Source organism: Octopus bimaculoides, chromosome 4, assembly GCF_046866305.1.
Source record: "Octopus bimaculoides isolate indiv1 chromosome 4, ASM4686630v1, whole genome shotgun sequence".
NCBI classification, from domain to species: Eukaryota; Metazoa; Mollusca; class Cephalopoda; order Octopoda; family Octopodidae; genus Octopus; species Octopus bimaculoides.
The window spans coordinates 101962454-101975408 of NC_142931.1; the positions used below are offsets into that span (position 1 = coordinate 101962454).

Below are 12955 nucleotides of genomic sequence, written 5' to 3' on the forward strand. Positions count from 1 at the left end.
AGCAGCGCACAATGCGAACAGTTGCCGCTGGTATATTCTCTTGCTTATCAATATTTGTAAAATTGAATCGGAAAGCTTACCACTCATGTTGACACTCGCTTTCATTCCACAATGGAAACCTCTAAACACAGAGGCAATCTTGTCAAGATACCCAAACTTCTTCAGAATCTGCAGGACATCAATCCAAGTAGGCCTATTTAAAAGTTAGTTAAAATATTCTTGTCGTCTGACAAAAATATCTATAGAGTCTCTGAGCAATTCATTCCCACCCAGAGCACACTGACTGGTGGCAGGAAAGGAAGATGGCTTCTTAACATCCTACAACAAATTATACAGAAGCTTCGTTTTGCTAGAACTAGATGCAAATTAGATTTGACCTGCTTTATTCCTCCATTCAAGAATCCTGTATGTCAACAAGCCTTTGCTATACCTTACACTGCACCCACCCTGTCGTACGAAGTTTCATTTTTATGCATTTCTGGTTTTCCTCCAAAGACGCTCATAAGCTCTATATTCTTTCATTTAACGGTGCAGAGACATATTCATCATTTTCATCCAAAACGATCTCATTATTTTTTCCGCACTAAGCAGAACATATTTGTAAACGCCATAGACGGATATTTTGAAGTCTTCCCACGAGTTTGTGAATTGAATGCTGTCCTTTCTCTTCACCAACTCTTTCTTAGCGTCATCTTTCAAACAAGTTGCATTAAAGTTCTTTGGAATGGTCACACCATTGGCTCTTTTATAATAAACTTCACATTTGCACGAACAAAACAATGATCAATCAGCATCCAGCTCCCTGCATAAAATGAATAACACATACATCACGAACAAGAACAAAATTAGTCATATGCAAGGGCTTCGAGCCAAAATAAAGCCAAGTTCTTTTCTATTTATTCTGTTAGTTTTTATTTATACGAAAAACGTAGCTGTGAATATACACATCCACCAGTTTATGCGTGTATGTGTATGTGTGTGCGTGTCTATATCATTTTTTGCGTTATGTATGCGAATATATATATGCATGTACTAATATTTTTGCACGTATACGTGTCTACATGGTATATATATATATATATCTGTATATCCCTCTCTGTCTTTGATTTATCACTCTGTTAACACTTTATCTTCCATTTTCATTATTGTTTTGGTTTCAAGGATAAAATAAAATACATCATAAGTAATGACAAAAGCAGTGCCAGATGTAACAGAAATAACGTAAAACATTATGGTTTAATCCTCCTTATAAACATTGTCCCAGCCTTAGATATTTTGAGTAACAGTTAAGAAATCACATCTTTCTGTAAACATAAGACTGCATTATTGGCGAAGAACTATTAAACCCATATTACTCACTATTTGCCTTCACTTGGCCTCTGTCTATCTTACTTAACATTCCTCAATGAAACTTGATCGTGAAAGCAACCTTCCTTGTTCTACCACTATACACTTATGCCACCTGACAACGACTTCCAGACCTGCCCCACACTAAATCTTCTTAATTTTTCATTTCCTATCTCTCTATCTCATTTTCATACTTCATTTTCCTGCCCGGTTACTACACTGTACACATATCGTCTTATACCCTTGCACTTCTTTTAAAACAAGGTTAATTACAACGAAACAAATCGTGTATTATTAGCCGAAGGAGACGCTTTACAAATCATCTGAATATACACTTCTTTTCAAATATATCGAACTGTGCCGACGTGCTGAAAAGCGACTTCCGAGTCATGTTAATTGAGGACCATTTTCAATTAAGTATGTAATGCATACATATGCACATGTATGTATGTATGTATGTATGTATGTATGTATGTATGTATGTATCTGCTTGTCTGTCTGTCTCTCTTTTTCTCTCTCTCTTTTTCTCTCTCTCTGTACATATATATATAATGATAATATAAATAATATATATATATATATATGCATATATACATACATGTACATACTTACATATATATGTATATACACATGCATATATGGGTACAGGACGTCAAAAAACTTAAACAACATGAAAAAACGAGAACATGAAATACGAAAACAAGGAAAATGAATTTTTATTTGCGAACAACGAAAGAAACAAATAGAAAAACAAGATAGGCAACATAAAGAACAATCCCTTCATCAGTTGTCCACTGTTTTATCTACTCCGCATTTTGTGCATTAGGACAAAATGCGTCTTCGTCAAAACAGTTGCTCCTGCAAAGCAATTTAAATAAAATTTGGGATTTGCGGAGGGTCAAAGCTGGTAACAAAAATAAGACAGTGAAAGCAAACGATAAGGGCTGTTAAGCCATAACGAGGTGAAGTGGTGAACGCTGGAGAAACAAGCTTTGATAGGAGACAGAAAAAATGTGTGCTATTCCTGTAGCTGAACGAGAAGAAAGAAAGAAATTCGAGTTAGAAAAAGAAAGATGGTCACGTGTGAGCAATGAGAAAGTCAGGGAGGAAGAGTGAGGGAGAGAAAGGGACTGATAGAGGACGGTGAAGGGGGAGGAAAAGAATTAGAGAAAGGATGAGAGAGAAAAAGGGGGATAAAAAGAATATAGAAAGAAGAAGAAGAAGAAGAAGAAGAAGAAGAGAGAGAGAGAGAGAGAGAGAGAGAGAGAGAGAGAGAGAGAGAGAGAGAGAGAGAGAGAGAGAGAGAGAGAAATAGTGATAGTGATAGTGATAGAATTAGTTTCTCATCAGAATTATTAAGATAAAACTTACTTGGAAATGGAAGCGTGGTGTTCAATCATATAATAGTATAAATAATATGGTAAGTAGCTTGCTTACCAACCACATGGTTCCGGGTTCAGTCCCACTGCGTGGCACCTTGGGCAAGTGTCTTCTACTATAGCCTCGGGCCGACCAAAACCTTGTGAGTGGATTTGGTAGACGGAAACTGAAAGAAGCCTGTCGTATATATATATATATATATATATATATATATATATGTATGTGTGTGTATATGTTTGCGTGTCTGTGTTTGTCCCCCCAACATCGCTTGACAACCGATGCTGGTGTGTTTAGGTCCCCGTAACTTAGCGGTTCGGCAAAAGAGACCTATAGAATAAGTACTAGGCTTACAAAGAATAAGTCCTGGGGTCGATTTGCTCGACTAAAGGTGGTGCTCCAGCATGGCCACAGTCAAATGACTGAAACAAGTAAAAAAGTATGTATATATACTTATATGCATGTACATACCTACATATATATGTATATGCACAGGCATATATGGGTACAGGACGTGAAAAAAACGTAAATAAAATGAAAAACGAGAATATGAAATACGTAAACATGGAAAACGAACCATTTTTCGAACAACGAAAGGAACAAATAGAAAACCAATATATATATGTATATATAGGTGCAGGCGCGGCTGTGTGGTAAGAAGCTTGCTTCTCAACCATATAGTTCTAGGTTCAATCCCACTGCACGGTATCTTGGGTAAGTATCTACTATAGCATCGACAGATCAAAGTCTTGAGTGTGAATTTGGTAGACGGGAACTGAAAAAAGCTCGTCGTGTATGTATATGTGTGTATGTGTGTACTCTTGTGTCAGTGTTTGTCCCCCCAACCACTACTTGGCAACCGGTGCTGGTGTGTTTACGCTTCCTTAACTAAGCAGTTCGACAAAGGAACCGATAGCAAAAGTACCAGGCTTTAAAAAATATATAGACAGTGGGATTGATTCATACGACAAAAAATTTTTTCAAGACGGTGCCCCAGCATGGCCGCAGTCTAATGACTGAAACAAGTAATATATATATGTGTGTGTGTGTGTATGTGTGTGTATTACAGACAATATACTGTGAAAACAGCAGATAAAGATTTCATACGATATTCCGGTCGAAATTGACTTTCTTGCCTGTAAAATACCAACACATTCGACTCTTCTGAGGTTTGTATACAGTAATCCCTCGACTAACGCAGGTGTTACGTTCAAAAACCCCACGCGATAGGTGAAAATCCGCGAAGTAGGAAACAGTACTGTACTCTCTTTTTTTTTTTTACTCTTTTGTTTCAGGATTCTTTTGTTGTAAGCCTAGCAATTATTCTATTGGACTCTTTTGCCGGCCGCTAAGTTACGGGAACGCAAACTCACCAGTATCAGTTGTCAAGCGATGGTAGGGGGACAAGCACAGACTGACAGACAGACAGACAGACTGACAGACAGACACACACACACACGACGGGTTTCTTTCAGTTTCCGTCTACCAAATCCACTCACATGGCTTTGGTCTGTCCGAGGCTGTTAGTAGAAGACACTTGTCCAAGGTGCCATGCAGTAGGACTGAACCTGGAACCATGTGGTTGGTAAGCAACCTACTTACCGCACCTATATATATATATATATATATATATATATATATATAATACAAATGATATATGAGCATATGCATGTATACATACATGTATGTACATATCTACATTTACATGTTAAGTTATGGCTTCTAATTTAATCCTTTCTACTAAAGGCACGAGACCTAAAATTTTGGGGGAGGGGGCCAGTCGATTAGATCGACCCAGTACACAACTGGTACTTAATTTATCGACCCCCGAAAGGATGATAGGCTAAATAGACCTCGGCGGAATTTGAACTCAGAACGTAGCAACGGGCGAAATACCGCTAAGCATTTCATCTAGCGTGCTAACGATTCTGCCAGCTCGCCGCCCAATGGCTTCTAATTTAATGTCAAACTTGAGAGCTAATTTTGGTGTAGTGCTTATTTCAATGCAGCCATGCTGGAGCATCGCTTTTTCGTCGAACAAATAAACCACAGGATTCTTTTGTTGTAAGCCTAGTAATTATTCTATTGGTCTCCTTTGCTGGCCGCTAAGTTACGGGAACGCAAACACACCAGCATCAGTTGTCAAGTGATGGTAGGGGGACAAGCACTGACTGACAGACAGACAGACAGACAGACAGACAGACAGACACACACACACACACACACACACACACACACACACACACACACACACACACACACACATATATACGACGTCTATACAGTAAACCGCTCTGAATACTCTAGGATATGGCCAAAACAATGCAAAGTAATGCACAATCAAGGGCATACACTCAAAATATGATAAGAAGTACCAACATTAATGCTAAAATCAATATTAGCTCCAAATATGGTACTGTATACAGATTGGTACCTCAAAATTTGTGAGTAGTGGAAAGAGTTGTATACATATAGCAGACATTAAAATACAGCTTTAGGCTATTCCATGTTATCAGCGGTGAAGTGGTAAGATTGATGTTTTATCGATCGACGCTGCCAAGTGGTGATTGAATCTCACGAGCAAGCTTGGAATCGGGTGTATGTACAGAGTTTATGCATGCATATAAGTATGGAAACACACACACACACACACACACACACACACACACACACACACACACACATACATGCATGTATACATATATATATATATATATATATATATATATATATATATATATATATATATATATATGTATGTATGTATGTATGTATGTATGTATGTATGCATGTGTGTATATATATATGTATGTATACTTTGTATACTTTGTGTGTGTGTGTGTATGCATATATCTATGCATGTATACATGTACACATAATTAAATACAACCACTTATACACGCACACACACACACACACACAAACACATACACACAAACACACATACACACACACACATGTCATTCAACCAAGAATAGGATTGGGTCTCTGACAGTCTACTGCTACATTTTCTTTGACCAATTTTCACTCCCAAAGCATTACTGGATCCGATGCTTTGCTAGGAATGACTCGCAACTAAATAAATTGATTTCTAAAATTGGGGAAATACTGTAAACCATTATTACGAGGGTCGGGCGGGTGAATTCGATTTAATTAACTTCAGTACACAACTGGACCCTGGGTTGATTAAACTACAGAGGTGGGTTATTTTTGAATAGATATAATCTACATGCACACAATTTAAGCGTATATAAATTTAAATATACATATATGCATGTGTGCCCACACACACACACGTTTTCTAAAATGTCAAGTTAATATCGACAGGTAGCATTTACTGAAAAATTACTCGAAATAAGAGGAAATGCTGTGTGGCACTTTGGGTAGTGTCTTCTGCTACAGAACTGAATTGAATAAACCTTATGAGTTGATTTGGCCGACGGAAAGTGAAGGAAGCTCGTCGTGTGTGTGTGTGTGTGTGTGTGTGTGTGTGTGTGTGTGTGTGTGTGTGTATTATGTATGTATGTATGTATGTATGTATGGGATCAACAGATGAGATACAGAGATTCTCAATATAGAAACGCTTGGTGGCGCTCAAATAATTTGAACTTACACACCGAAACCTTTACCGAGGATGAAGTCCGCAAGTTAAAGAATGGTTAAAAGAGGAACCCAGGTGAACAGATATGAAGACAAAGATGCAAATAAACAAACTGCTTGGGTTTGATATACAAAACACGTACACATTTAAATAAAGAGAAAGCAAAGACTGAAAATTGTCAGACGATGAATATTCAAGTATAAATATATAGATATTTATATTATTAACAGAGCAAATTTACACAGTATGCATGCATGCATGTATGTATGTATGTATGTATGTATGTATGTATGTATCTATGTATGTATGTATGTATGTATAATCCCAACACATTTTTTTCTCTCTTCGTTTTTTCTCATTCTCCATTTTTTCCTCTCAATCCTTTATTTGAAAGAGTGTAGGCTCGAAACGTCAAAGACTTTTCCATTCTTCCCGAGCGTCAAAGTATTACACCAGCTTGTTGTTCCCTCACCTGTCTTCGTCTTTTCTTTTCTGTAAATTTGAGCTATATATTTGTACATATTCAAACACACGAGGTGCATTCCAGGAGGTTTGAGACCTTTTCGGGGTAGTAGCAATTATAACTCACCTAGATAATTGTAATTTTAGTATATCATTACTATACAGCCAATAAACTGACCTGCTTGCATTTTTTTTTCAGATTGAAGGAGACGGATGCGGCAGCACTTTGAACACACCCTACAAAACACTGCTTGTCACAGACGACTAGTTCGCAGAATGCAGTCGGGACTTGAGGACAATTTCGAAGCTTGTTGTGCAATGAAGCTTTGTGCTGTTGAAACTTATAAAATGTCCCAGATCGCTTATGAATTAACTTGTATTAGCCGAACATCTGTTTTCGCTGGCACAAGAGGTTCAAGAACGCTAGAGAGGAGGTGGGAAACGATAAGAGGTGTTGGAGGGAGAACATCAGAACATCAGAGCCGGTTAGGAAGATTCGCTATTTTATGGAGGTAGACTGAATACTATTGTCAATAAAGACAATAGTATTCAGTTTGGAGTTGGTGTAGCGACAGTACACAGAATTATTCAAGAAGATATGAACACGTGCAAAATGTGTAGAAAAATTGTTCCCAGAGTACTCATTGACGAACACAAGAAAATAGGTGTTGGTGATAACAGGGAGATGGCTGAGCTCATGACCTCCCATCTAAAAATACTTGAGTCTCTGGTGACCTGTGAGAAAAGCTGGCTCTACTGTTATGATCCAGAGACCAAAAGATAGACTTCCCAATGGAAACATCTTGGTTCTCGCAGACCCAAGAAGGCTAGGCAAAGCAAGTTCCCCGGGACGTTCTTGATGTTCCCCTTTTTCAACAGCAAAGGCGTCATTTACATCCACTGGGGTTTCTTTGTCCTGAAAGTCAGCAAAGAGTATTTTGTAACAATCTTAAAGGGATTCAAGAAGAGATTTCGTTGTAAAAGGCCAGAGCTCTCTCATTCGACTTGGTGGCATCTGAACCAGAGCAATGCATCACACCGCAGTTCTATCCTAATAAAAAACTACTTGACAAAGATAGGCATCATAGCTGTCCCTCCCCTCCTTACAGTTTAGACCTTACTCACCGTGACTTTTGGCTGTTCCTCAAGCTGAAAGAGAACCTCAGGGAAAATGGTTTTGAAGACACTGAGAAGATGAAGGTAATCGTGACAGGGTTCCTCGACACCTTCACTTCGGAGGACTTCCCCAGGCCTTCATTAAGTGTGGGCGGATTGCTATAAGTGCATTGAAGTCAGAGGATCCTACTTTGAAAGTGATTACAGTCTTGTACTTTGAAATTAATAAATGTCTCCTGAAAATATCGCAGCACTTCTGGAATGCATTATATATATATATATATATATATATATATATACACACACACATACACACGCATATATATATATATATATATATATATATATATATATATATATATATATATATACATATACACACACATCTATATATCACTCTCTCTCCTTACCCCTCGCTGGTCGCATGTGTCCAGTTACTAATTCTTTTCTTCCTTGGCTATCGCCAAGCAAACATACGAACTTACTTCGTCCCGCTTCCTTCCAGTTCGTTGCTTCACAGCGTTCAATATACACAGAATTTTTCACGTCTGGCCGTATAGCCTTTTCCGTTTGTTTTCATGCCTTTTTTCTGTCCGCCACTACATTCCTCCATGGTACAAATTTAATTTGTGAGTACAAATTTAGTTTGTGGTGCGTGGGAAGAGCCATTTTAACGATGCGTCCTGCCCTAACTCTTCGAAACGCCTGTGTTAGAATGGTGACAGCTGATGAAGGAAAATGTTCTCTATGTGGCCTGTGTGTTTTCTGTACTCTGGTTATTATTATTTTTTTTGTCTACGTTTTGTTTGCAACGTCCTGTACCCAGATATGCACCTATATATACAGGTAGATGTAGGTATGCACATACTTGTACGTATATATGCATATATTCATTTATCATTTGTTATATATATATATATATATATATATATATATATATATATATATATATATATATATATAGTACATACATATGCGTAATTATATCGATATATTTATAATTATATATTTATATTAATGTTTACCTATATGGTTTTTATTAAGTGTTGGCCACTGATAAGATCATTAATTGATTTTATCCTTAATTATGTATGCATATATATTTATTTATTCACTCCGATCCTGATATTTACTGCGGTATTATCATGATCAAATATGCATGTGGTTGAGATGAATAATCGGATTTGGCTCGTATATACATGTGGATATATGTATATATTTGTATATATATACGAATGTATTTGTATGGGAATGTATATATATTTATATTTATGTACTTCTGGTATATTCTACTGATGATGGTAAAGTAATTTGTATTACTAAACCAGAAATCAGACGATCTAGAATTAACCTAAACATTTTGCTAAACTTCTTTTATTCATTTGTTCGCTTTCAGCTTTGTGCTAATGGACTGTAATTTGAAGTGGTTTTTGGAGTCTTTTGACGTCTATCTCTAGCGTCTAGGAGCTGTTTCTCATTACCCTTAATCATAATTATATCTATACAATTATATATTTATAGTAATGTTTGCCTATAATGTTTTTATTACACGCTGGCTACTGATAAGATCATTAATTGATTTTATCCTTAATTATGTGTGTATACATACATACATACATACATACGTACCAATATGCATGCATACATACTGTACATACTGACATACATACATACCAATCTCTCTCTCTCTCTCTCTATATATATATATATATATATATAAATATATATATATATATATATATATATAGATATCTATGTATGACCGCACGCGGATTTGTGTTTTACTCTACCAATGCATGACAACCTGTGTTGGTTTATTTACGTCTCCGGAATTGGATGGTTTGGCAAGAAGAGACCGATAGGAAAAGTAGCTGGCTTGAAAAGAAAACAAGTGCTGGAGGTGGTTTGTTCCATTAAAACATATCAAGGCAATGTTTCAGAATTGCCACAGTGTAAAACAGCTAAAACAAGCAAAAGATAAAAGATAAGAGAAGAAAACATTATTATAAAAGATGTGAAATAATCATAAAAGAAACCTTTAAATCGTCTGGTGGAATATTTATATTATTTCAACGTGTAAGGATAATTCTCCTGTGTGATTGTCTGCTTTATTAAATCACAGACAGACATTTTACGAAAAACATTTATCTTCTGAATTGTTTTCTATTTTTTATTATTTTGTTTTTTGTATTAACACCAGGAAATTTTAGTGTGGCGTTTAGTCATAAATTCTTCGTTGGTAGTTCACAATATTAAATAGTTTGCGGGTGAAGACAAGAATGACCGCACTAATACTTATTTGAGTTTTCATATTTTATTAACCTGAATCATTTATGTCTACATGTGTACATATAAATAACACTGTAACAAAATTTATATATATGTTTTGTCTTTGATCAATAAGTGTTATTTCTTATTTACTTCTTTCTAGAAATGAAAAGAAATGAATAGTATTCTCTTCAAACTTTACTATTGTGACCTGGACAACACTGTTTTGAAACTAACCTATTTTCCATTACATTTCAGACAGATTCAGCACTGAGTTGCTGAAGCAGAAATATCGTTATAGCAAATATTCTGTTCAATATCACAGGTTTGCTTGTCAGTTGCTTGACCTTAACCACTTGGGCATGTCCCTTAGTGACTGACAATATGTGCATCTCTGATCATGAGCAGGAATAGTCGGGGAGCATCAAAGCCATGTGTTGGGAGGGATTCTTTTGAGTTTTAATAAATACCATAACAAAAGCGAAGTTTGAAAGAAATATTAGTCACTATTCATACTTTCTAGGGTTAAGCAAATAAAAAATAACAGTTGCTACCCAGGGACAAAAATCGCGTTACACAATGTAATTTAAGGGAATAACGTTCATGAAACAATGAACATAACAATTATGAACCTTCTGTTATATAGCGTGCTAGATAATATTATGAAATTTGTCCATAGTTATTGATGATGAAATAATAGGGAGTTAAAACTATTGGATATAATCAATGTGTGCGTGATTTAACTACAATTCAAGGTTATTACCTTTGCTAAACACGCCATAAACATTAAGTAAGAAAAAGTAAAAGAGAGCGAGGGACTAACTCATCGAATATAGCGAGTAGTTTTGTGTGGAGTACTGAAAGGCTCAAATCTGAGGTTGAATTCACCAACTTTTTATAACTGTAAACCAAATTTTCCAGAGTTTCGATCGACTTATTTGGCAGGAAAAGTCACTTGTTTTCTTTGAAGTTCGCCGCATCTACCATAACAAGTCAGTCATATTCGCATAGGTGCTCATGCTTTTATGACAATACGGTAGGTCGTGGTTCTGAGAATGAACAATCGAAAAGTAATGGTTTATAATTCAGTCGTAGTCCCGCTATGAAATTAACTCAGAAAGCATAGTAAGCATTCAAGTCTCCTAAAATACAGAATTTCGAAACAAATAAGTTGTATTTAAAGTTTCTGTTGTAGTTATAAGTGCTGTTTGAGAATTATATTCTTAACGAAAAGAAACTAATCTCATAAAGTATTTATAGCTTGTTTAAGAAAAATAACATTAGAATAATTATAACGAAATATTAGCACCAGTGTTTAGACATAAGCAACGGTTAGGCTAGTTAAAATATATTTGTGACATATTTCTACTATTAAAAAGCAAGTTCACTGCAGTTGCCGTAGAGAAAATATTTCATTTATGGTGGCGTTTTGTCACATATTCACACGTTCTTTTATAACGGAACTGATGGGAGTGTGTCCCTAAAACTGTTGATATGACGCTTCCATTGTTGTTAGGCTTGTCATTGATACTGTTGCTGTTGTGGAAATGTTGATATGTTTTAACCTAAAAGTTCAGTCCAGACCAAGCAAACCTATATCATAGGTATTTGATTAGGCACAAGTATGGCTGTGTGGTAAGAAGCTTACTTCTCAATCACATGAGTTGGCGTTCAGTCTTACTGAGTGGCACTTTGCTAGTGTCTTCTACTGCAGCCTTAGGCCAATCAAAGCCTTATAGGTATATTTGATAGACGGTAACTGAAAGCCCGACGTATATATATATATATATATATATATATAAAAGCAGAGAGGCGTGGCATGCTGATCAAAGGAGTCCGCCTCCTCCAAAACAACAACCCAGATCACAATGCGCATGTTGCTCAGATGAAAGCATACTCCCGCGACTATGAAATCCTTCCGGATCCTCCTTACTCTCCCGACCTCGCACCATCTGACTTCCTCCTCTGTCTAACCGTGGAGTCTTTTTTAAAGGGGAAGCAATTTTCGGATGGTGATGAGCTTCTTTCGGAGGTAAAGTCTTGGCTTCAGACGAAACCTGACGACTTCTATGGACGAGGTCTTCACAGCTGCATAAAGCGATGGGAGAAGTGTGTCATCATTGGTTGTGGGTATGTAAAGAAGAACTAATGATTATGCCAAGTTTCGTTTATCCCAGTCTTTGGGAAGTGGGTTAGGAAAAATCTTTAATGAACACCCTCGTATATATATATATATATATATATATATATATATATATATATATATATATATATATATATATATATACATGTATGTATGTATGTATGTATGCAGGTATGTATGTATGTATGTATGTATGTATGCATGCATGTATGTATGTATGTATGTATGTATGTATGCATGTATGTATGTATGTATGTATTTGCATGTGTTTTGTCCCTTACCATCGCTTGACAACCAGTGTTGGTTTGTTAACGTCACGTAACCTATCGGTTCGGCAAATATTAAACTTAAAAAAAAAAGAAAAATAGTAAGTCCTGTGAGCGATTTGCTCGACTAAACCATTCAAAGCAGTGCCCCAGCATGGCTGCGGCCTAATGACTGAATCAGATAAAAGATAGAAGATAAAAGACATAAGATAAACGACCACGGATGACTGACAAACCTACGGCTTCCCGTATTTTATATCTTTACTTAATTAGGACATTCGAAACACGAGTCCGAGACCGTACCAAGTGGCGGTGTTCTATCACCATCGGAACCAAAAACTTCGAAGCCACCAGAAGAGAAAAGGAAGAAATCAA

At 36.4% G+C, this 12955-nt stretch overlaps 1 long non-coding RNA gene across 1 annotated transcript in view; it reads left to right on the forward strand.

Annotated features, from left to right (window-relative positions):
• Positions 1-8148, forward strand: part of LOC106875230 (uncharacterized) — a 53165-nt gene extending 45017 nt beyond the window's left edge. Inside the window, exon 3 of the long non-coding RNA XR_008264049.2 lies at positions 6987-8148. This is a non-coding gene — a long non-coding RNA (uncharacterized LOC106875230). The remainder of the gene's footprint in view (positions 1-6986) is intronic.
• The last annotated feature ends 4807 nt before the right edge of the window (positions 8149-12955 follow it).